Below are 8,407 nucleotides of genomic sequence, written 5' to 3'. Positions count from 1 at the left end.
CTCATCCCCCTCTACACTATACTCGACTTAAGCTCATCAAATTGGATTTCATAGTGAGAGCCATCTCAGTTTTCTTCAGTAACAGATGATTGAATTGAGCAGCTTGAAAGCAGAAGGTTTTAACATGAGATTGAGAACAGTGTGAGGATGGGGGGGGGGGGGGGGGGGGTAATTGTAAGGGGCTGCAGAAACATGAAAAGGACTGCAAATTAGTATTGAGACTACAAAGATGCACCTGTCCAGAATGGCTGATTTAAAGTTTGCACGCCCCAAAAGCTTTTTGCACGTTTGTCCAGACTTGGTGAAAATAAGTCAGACTGACGACCAAGCAGTAACAATTAACCACAAATATTTACTTACTTCCCTCTCGCTTGTGTGTTGTTTTAAACGAAACGCACGAAGAAAAAAAAAATTCAAATGATGTTCAGAGTGAATAAATAAGCCATTAAATGAAAGATTTAAATTTAGGTGAAAACTGTATGAAACACAATTAGGCAGGTTTAGCGTCAATAGGAAAACAAACATGATTGCAGGGCAAGACATTTGCAAGAGTGTGATAATGCATTCTAATGCATGAGCAACAGTTTGCTGCCAGCTGGATCATTTCTGTTCAAGTCCATTAATAAGACTTGATAATGTCCCCACTGACATCCAAGACTTGCTTCTCATGTGTGTGAATGTGCATACATGAATTTCTTATTTTGATTGTTTGTATAATTTTGCCTCTGATGGCACCACGTCCCTTTATTTCCACTCCTTGCATTGACTTATTTAGCTTTGCAGGTGTATGCCAGAAGTCTGTGTTTGATAAGGTCTTCATTATATTCATATTTCTGAGTAAAGACTTGCACTGTGGTTGATTTAAGTCATACAATAAATCTTGAACAGAGGAAGGCTGGTAGATGAGTTCATTCTGATCGGATATTTAGTATCCTGGTTATGTCTGGCATATTTAAACAACCTATTCTGGCTTCACTTTGCAACATGCTTATATCCAAAACAAAAGCAGGAACTAAACACTCTAAACACATAATGCAGTTTATTTTCTATAACTCTCTATTCTTCATGGTCACAGAGTGGAACGTGGATCACAACACACATGAACACACACACAAAGAGATTCCTGAACATTCAAATCTGTCCCATTTTCTCTGCAAGTTTTATTTATAAAAATGTGGAAAATAAATAGGAATATACTCTTTTTTTTAATGGATTTTCTTGCATAGAAATCAAATAGGCTTCTGTGCAAATCCTTAAGTTTTACAGTTTTACGGCAGAGGGCTGTCGAACTGTGTCTGTGTCATAACAGGGCAGCCCAAGTGTCTTATCCAGCCCACAAGATGACCACGGAAAGTGAAACATGGACTTTCACGGTCAATACGGAGAAGTCTGCCGTTTCTATCGTATTCACTGGGAATCTTACTGTTTCAGAAAGGGTGGCCGATGCAGCACTAAACCCATACTGGAGCTGAGATCAGGGAAGCAGCAGTAAAGGTGAACTACGTACTACCTGATTACTACAAGCATCGTAGCAACAAAGCCACACTGTGAAGGTAAGTTTGGAAAACTATGCAGGCCGCTGGAGTTATGTGACAACATTAGTGTCAGTAGAAATACTGTTTCTTCTATTTATTTTTGAATGCAATAAAATGCAAAAAAATTCTAAATAAATAAATTGAAACGGATGGAAAAGCTTTTTTTTCTGACATTTAGCTCTTTTTTTGTACGAGGACCCATTGTTAAAAACAGCATAATGTTGATATATGGATGATTTAGAAAAATCTCATTCTTACTGTTTATCTGAAGAAGAAAAAAACAACTTTCATTGAATTTTGAGTTTCTGATACCTCTAACAATATTAGTGTTTACTGTCAGGCCTGCTCATATTCAGTGGTTTTTGGGTCTGACTAGCACGAGTGGAGTTCTACTTTCTAATTCTTTAAAAATCCCGACGGCCATTAACAATTCATTCTCTAATGCGAAAATCTTTAAGTCTGCCTTTTAGCTAAAATTACTACTTTGTGTAAGGGAAAGTGTGTGTAGAGGGAATTGGCAGGGGCATGATGTGGTTCAAGCTCTTATATCTTAGAAGCTTATTCTCCAACATTTTTAAAACATAAGCTTACACTTTATTTTAGTATTCAAGCAGTTTTTTTTTTTTTTTCATAAACCAAATCGACTATCAAGCATTTTCTTTTTCTTTTTTCCTGTAATATACATGCATTGTCACATTAACTCATACGTTCTTCTTTTCCTGCCGGTAGCTTCCTGTTGGTGACCTTCTACTTCATATCCTGCCTCATGAATTAAAGCCATTACCTTTCTCCATAAACACAAACACCCGCACAAATGCAGGTGTGCACGCTCATAAATTCCCATCCTAATGGCGTATTCAAAACCTTCACCTAAAAATATGACCAGACCACAAGATCAACTGCAATCTCCTTTATGCATAAATCACGGGAGAATTGTGAGGCAGTGTGCAAACCCCAACCAGCTGACTGACAACTGACTGACTGACTGACTCACTCTTCGGAGTGCCACTCGGTTCAAAGAGCCGTGCTGAACAGAACATATGCTTCATACGCTGCCTGTCATTTGCCATCCGCTGTAGTCTTTTCCAGGCTGTGTATTTTCTTCATATTAACCAGGGATACGGAATATGGCTTCATGATGTTCAAGGGGTGTAAGGGCACAGCAAAAGCACTCTGCACAGTTTTTCAAATTACCTTCCTAATGGCCAGCTTGTCAGGCTGACTCGTATTTGTGGAGAAAGAAAGGACAAGTGGGGGGAGTGAACAATTCTCTTTCTTGTCACAGCAAAATCATTCATTCATCTCTTTGTATGGTACATTTGCTTTCTTTTCTTTTAAGTCCTGCTTCTCAAGTACATCCTGCTCATATTCAAATGGTTGTAATGACTTGGTTGCATGAGAACAGGAGGTAGAGAGAGGCCTTTGTGGGCCTGTCAATCGTTCGTCTGCACTCTTTTAGACATACCTCTTTAATGGGTTTTTCCATTAAGTCTAGTTAACCATCATTCACCTGTGTCAGCAACCAGAGGTCAAAGACCCCATTATTGTTTCTCACTAATTGCAAGATTACAGCTTTATGGTCGTTATGATTTTCCTCACATGTCTACGCACATTGGAGACATTTTGTAGAAAAAATGTTTATCTTTTCTTATTAAGAGTTAGCAAATTTGCTTTTTATTGAGGTCGCCAGTAAAAGGTCAGGTTGGGCTTGGGGGCTTTTCTGTGTGAAATGTGCATGTTCTCCCACTGTGTTTGCGGTTGTTTTTTTTATTTTTTTATATACCCCTCTGGGTATGTCCAAAAACATGCATTAGAGACTAATAGGTGAATCTAAATTACCCCTAAGTGTGAATGTGAGTGTGTGATTGTCTGTCCCTCTGTGTTTGTACTGTCATGGACTGGTGACCCCACTTTCACCCATAATCAGCTAGTAATGGTCACAACGCTGTTAATTTGGATTAAGCAGGAAAGAAGACGAGGGAATTATTGCCGTTCATTGTTTCACGTAATGTAAAGAAATAAGTGAAAGGGCAGTGGTGGCCTCGATGTTGGGGAAGCAAGCTAAAGCACTTCAAATTGCCCTGCTGCTGGGTCACGGCTGTGGCTCCTAGAGCAAGACCCTTTACTCAGCAAGACTTTAACCAATCATATATCAGGGTAATACGAGGAGTGGCACACTCTTAAATACTCCCAAAAAACTACTTACGAGCCAGCTGGTGAAGGTTTTGTGGCCAGGAGAGCAGCGTGTGCTCCTTCACATTCTGCAAATGCACAGAGCAGTTTGTCTCTTCACAGGACACAAAATTGCTTAGACAAGCAGAGATATTCTGCAGAGCTGTGACAGCTCTTGCAAAAATAATAAACGCCCTGACTGATTGAGTTGCACTTGTGGCTCTTTTATATTCCCGTGCACAGATCTCATTTGCCATCATATAATTAGAACAATGCCCAGTGGAGCATACAGTATACAGGTCTAATTAGCATGAACCATCAATGGGTGAAATATCAAACATATGCTGGTCAGGTTTGTGAGACAATTAATCACTGTGAGACCTGAGACACACCCTAACATGCTTGGCTCCCCGAAAGCTCATGCCGGGCGACATCGATCCCCGTGAGCCACTGATCCAGACTAAAGTGATGACCACAGAGGCAGGTCTCGAGATACAATCCCAAATCAACATCTATGCGAGTCGTCATAGAATCATTCAACGTTGTTTATATTTTTTGTAAAGTCAGACATGGAGGCCTGCGAAGGCAGCTCAGACCAGGGCTTTGTGAGCACCAAGATGTCTTTCAATCTGACTTAAGCATATATTTTCAAATATGTTTAAAAAAGAAATTGCCAGGGTTTCTGCATTCAATTTAAGTAAAATGTATTTTGTATTGAATCTAATATCTATTTTGTTTCAATGGACAAACTCACTAATAAACTTCTATAATAATAACTATAATAATAACAAACAATAATCATCATCTTCATAATAATATGGCAAGCTAGATTTAATGTTACATATGTAAAGTTATGCACCTGCCTTTTTAAGTAGCTCACATATACAACACATTACATTTATTACACATTAGTGGAATTAAAGTATTATTAGTATAGAAAGCAGTATATACAAAAAACTTAATGTCCTATCAGTGAAGCTAAAACCACATTCATGTGAGCACAAAAAGGCTTTTTCTTTATCCCTTTTCAAACCACAATAATCATCTCCTCCAACCATACAGATGAGTCAAAACAAAGTGGAAAGGTACTTTATTGTTTCCTAAGTCCAATTTCCTCATAATTTTCTATTCCTTTAATGATTCACATCCTCAAGCCACAGCAGGCATGCACACAGTCATACACAGGGAGAGAGACAGAAAAAGAGATATGTTTTTGCCATGACGAAAAACCATTTGCTCATTTTGATGGAGGCCTAAAAAAGAGGTTGAGTTGTCTAAGTGGATTTTTCATTACTGGATGTAATAGAGCAAAGAAAATTACAGCTGCTACAGCAGGACGGGCATTAGGATTGCTCATGTACTTTTACATGGATATTTGTAATGACCAAAGAGGTTCTGTGCAGCTGTATATGAACATTAGAAAAATTAGTGCAGTGCCCTGTGTTTTGTGCATGCTCTGTCCCTCCGCTTCAGTCTCCCATACTTGCCTCCTATCAGCAATTTGGAAAGGTAAATCCATACTCACAGGGGAATGAAAAGCATATTTCATGTCTCGCGAGTACACCAGACTGAGACAGAAGTGGAGATCTAACATAATGAAGGAAATAATATTGGAAATGGAAAACTATTAGGACAATAGAGCACTCTCTCATGCTGTTTCTGAAATGTGTCATTTATAATGTGGCACTGAAAGAAAAAAAAACTTTCCCCACAAGTTACTGTCTTGTCTTCCAATGAAACTGGGGATACCTTCGCCTTTCAGCGGCGGGAAAAAAAATAAAAATTCTGTAAATGTTTGTTGTGTCCTCTTTATGATGGAACTGACCACGTGCATCCTAATTTACAGGATGCAAATCAGGGTTTAGAATAATAGCAAACGAAGGATAAGTAGGTTACTCTGCTATAACTGCACTGTGAATAAATTACTGAGGTTTTCTCTTCAAATTTTGAACCTTAAAACTCTGAAATCAAACTGATAGATATAAAAAACAGTCTGGCTGAAAGGTTGAGTTAGAATAATAAGAACATTTCAAGCAACAAAATATAGTTCACCAATAAGGTTAAACATTTGCTTGTATTTGCCGAACTGCAAGATAAATTAAGGGGAAAAAAAATATAGGAATGATTAAAATTGGTCAAATGACAGATTGTCATTAAATCTGCTGGCTGGGAATGTGTGGAATGAGGCCCCGGTGTAGTAGTTACCAGCTGGGTCACACCAACCAGGCCATCTGACATCAACCCTGATTGGTTTATGAAGATCTGTCTGATGCATCAGCGCCATCATCATGGCTTCAGTGGGCTGTGTTAGCTCATAATGCCCCAGTGTCGCCTTCAAACAGGTTCAGACTTGACAAGCGCAACAAAGCCCATTCAGCCTCAGGGTACAAGAAATTAGAGAGGTGTATTCAAAGATTCACTTTTATTCATTACATGCCTGTAGTATATGAAAATACTGAACAACCTCTGTTATTCAGTAAGGTTCAAATCAACAGCTCAAACTAAATGTATAACGCAACCCAACCTGGTAGTAAATTTAAAACAGCAGTATCCAAAGCAATGCCTGTGGGGTGAGTATCGAACAGGGCAGGTTTGAAAAATACTGGTCAAAACAAACATGGTTTTCAAAATCAAAGTTGTATTAACTGCCTGAACAATGTCACCAGACCTTGCATATGTGAAAAAAAATCTATCAAGTCTGAAGTAAAACTAACTCTACAAATGTGCTCATTCATTCAAAACTAACAAGAAAGAGATTTATGAAAATAATCAGATGGGCCACTTGTACATGTTAACACAAACTGAGATAAACAGAGATTAAAAAAAATATGTTACATGGTTAACTAATGTTCTCTACCATGGTTTTGTTAGTAAGCAACTCTTTCATTAATCAGAAAATGTGCCCTTGGTATTACTCAGTAAGTTTGAATTAGCTGTGTTAGAACAAGCCCAATGACCTTTGATTCAGAAACTGTTGGTGAACTAACTTTCATAAAGCATCGTCTTCTGCACATGCTAGGGTGTAACCATTATCTTCAACATTTATACCAGCAATTAAATGCATTTGCAATTGATGAAAGCCAGTTAAATTCCAAGCTCCATTGAGGGGCTAGTGTGACTTTTATTCATTTTGTGTGTTCTTTTTTAATGGAAAGTTTTACAGAAATCATTTGTGTTGTTTATTAAATAAAAATTAAACATGGACATTCATTTAGTATATAATTTACTTTTCTGTTAATTAAAACAGCAATTTAGCCAATATTAGACCGAGCCATGCGGGATAATATTCAGCAATTTCCACTACTGACAGTTAACTGACCTGCAGTCTTCATGCTACCTTTGTTGGAAACTGATTAGGACCTTGGCATCTTCAGCCCTCCATGCTTCCCTGCACTACGACCATCTGACCTCATAGTAACATGAGCTAAAATGAAAGAACAAGACCAGGAAATTGATTTTCTCTTTGGTATGTACTGTAGCTCCACTCACAATTCGACCACTGAAGATAATAAAAACTATATAACACTGTATAAAGTCAAGTTTAACTTCAGGAAAAACCCCACAGTGACTGAAACCACACTCCCCACATGGGCTCATTTTCTGCATTGCCCAATATTGATTCCACTTGTATCTCCCTATGGGTTGCTTCTTTCTTCCACCCCCCACCACATCCAACTCAACTCCATTAGCACATAACAGGGCTATCAACATGCATGGCAGGGTCCCGATTTAGATGTTCAACCTGATTAGCTCTTAATGAACCAAGACTGGCTACCTGGATGGAATTGCACACGGTGGCATAAGACACGAACATACATGTGCCCACCTGCACAGACACAAATATAGACCAGTAAACAGATCAACAATAACATAAAACCAACATATATAATATTACAAACAGATACATTATTTCTGTTTTATATATATACAGGCATGTGTGTACATATATAATATACACAGATTCACACACAGCTGTGTGTGTGTATCTAAATACACAGATTGGGTCAAGATCCATCAACGCATGTGTGAAGCAAATTATGTTGTCCAATTTAAAAAGCAAGTTACTGTAGTTTAAAAGGATCATAATATACAGCTTCTCAACACTTTCACATGGGTCTTGTTGGTCGAAAAATGTTGTATTCAAAGTTTATTACCCCAAATCCAGCTTTTCCTTGATTTTCATCCATTTGAATATTGAATCATATGAGCTGAATTCAGAATATGCTGTGTCTGTGTGAGCTGGACCGGCTCCGCCCACACCTGCTCATCCTGGGAAGAGGAGGAAGTAGTTCCTCTCGTGGTGCCATGTGCCAGAGCAGAGCTGCCTAATTGCGGGAAGGCCAGCATGTATACCCAGCTGACACTGTATAGGGTTTGAGTTCTCTTTCGCTCGTTGGAACAAATCACTTTTTTAAAAACTGAAACAAGCCAAGGAGAGAGATGACAAACTTTTTTTACTTCTGGGGCGTCATTCCCACGTATGGGGACGCTTATCACTGCTGGAAAACCAGGAGAAAATGAATGTTGCATAATATGACTTTAAAACTGATGCAAAGGTTCTGATAGAGAAACCTGTGTGTGTGTGTGTGTGTGTGTGTGTTCGTTCCCTGTGATGTAAAGGAAACATATCCAGAATCGTCCCCCAGTATTATCCAGAATCGGCACCAGCGCCTCACAACCCTGAAGTGGACAAAACAGTA

Source organism: Lipophrys pholis, assembly GCF_963383615.2.
Source record: "Lipophrys pholis genome assembly, chromosome: 7".
Classification (NCBI taxonomy): domain Eukaryota; kingdom Metazoa; phylum Chordata; class Actinopteri; order Blenniiformes; family Blenniidae; genus Lipophrys; species Lipophrys pholis.
This window is presented reverse-complemented; position numbering follows the sequence as displayed.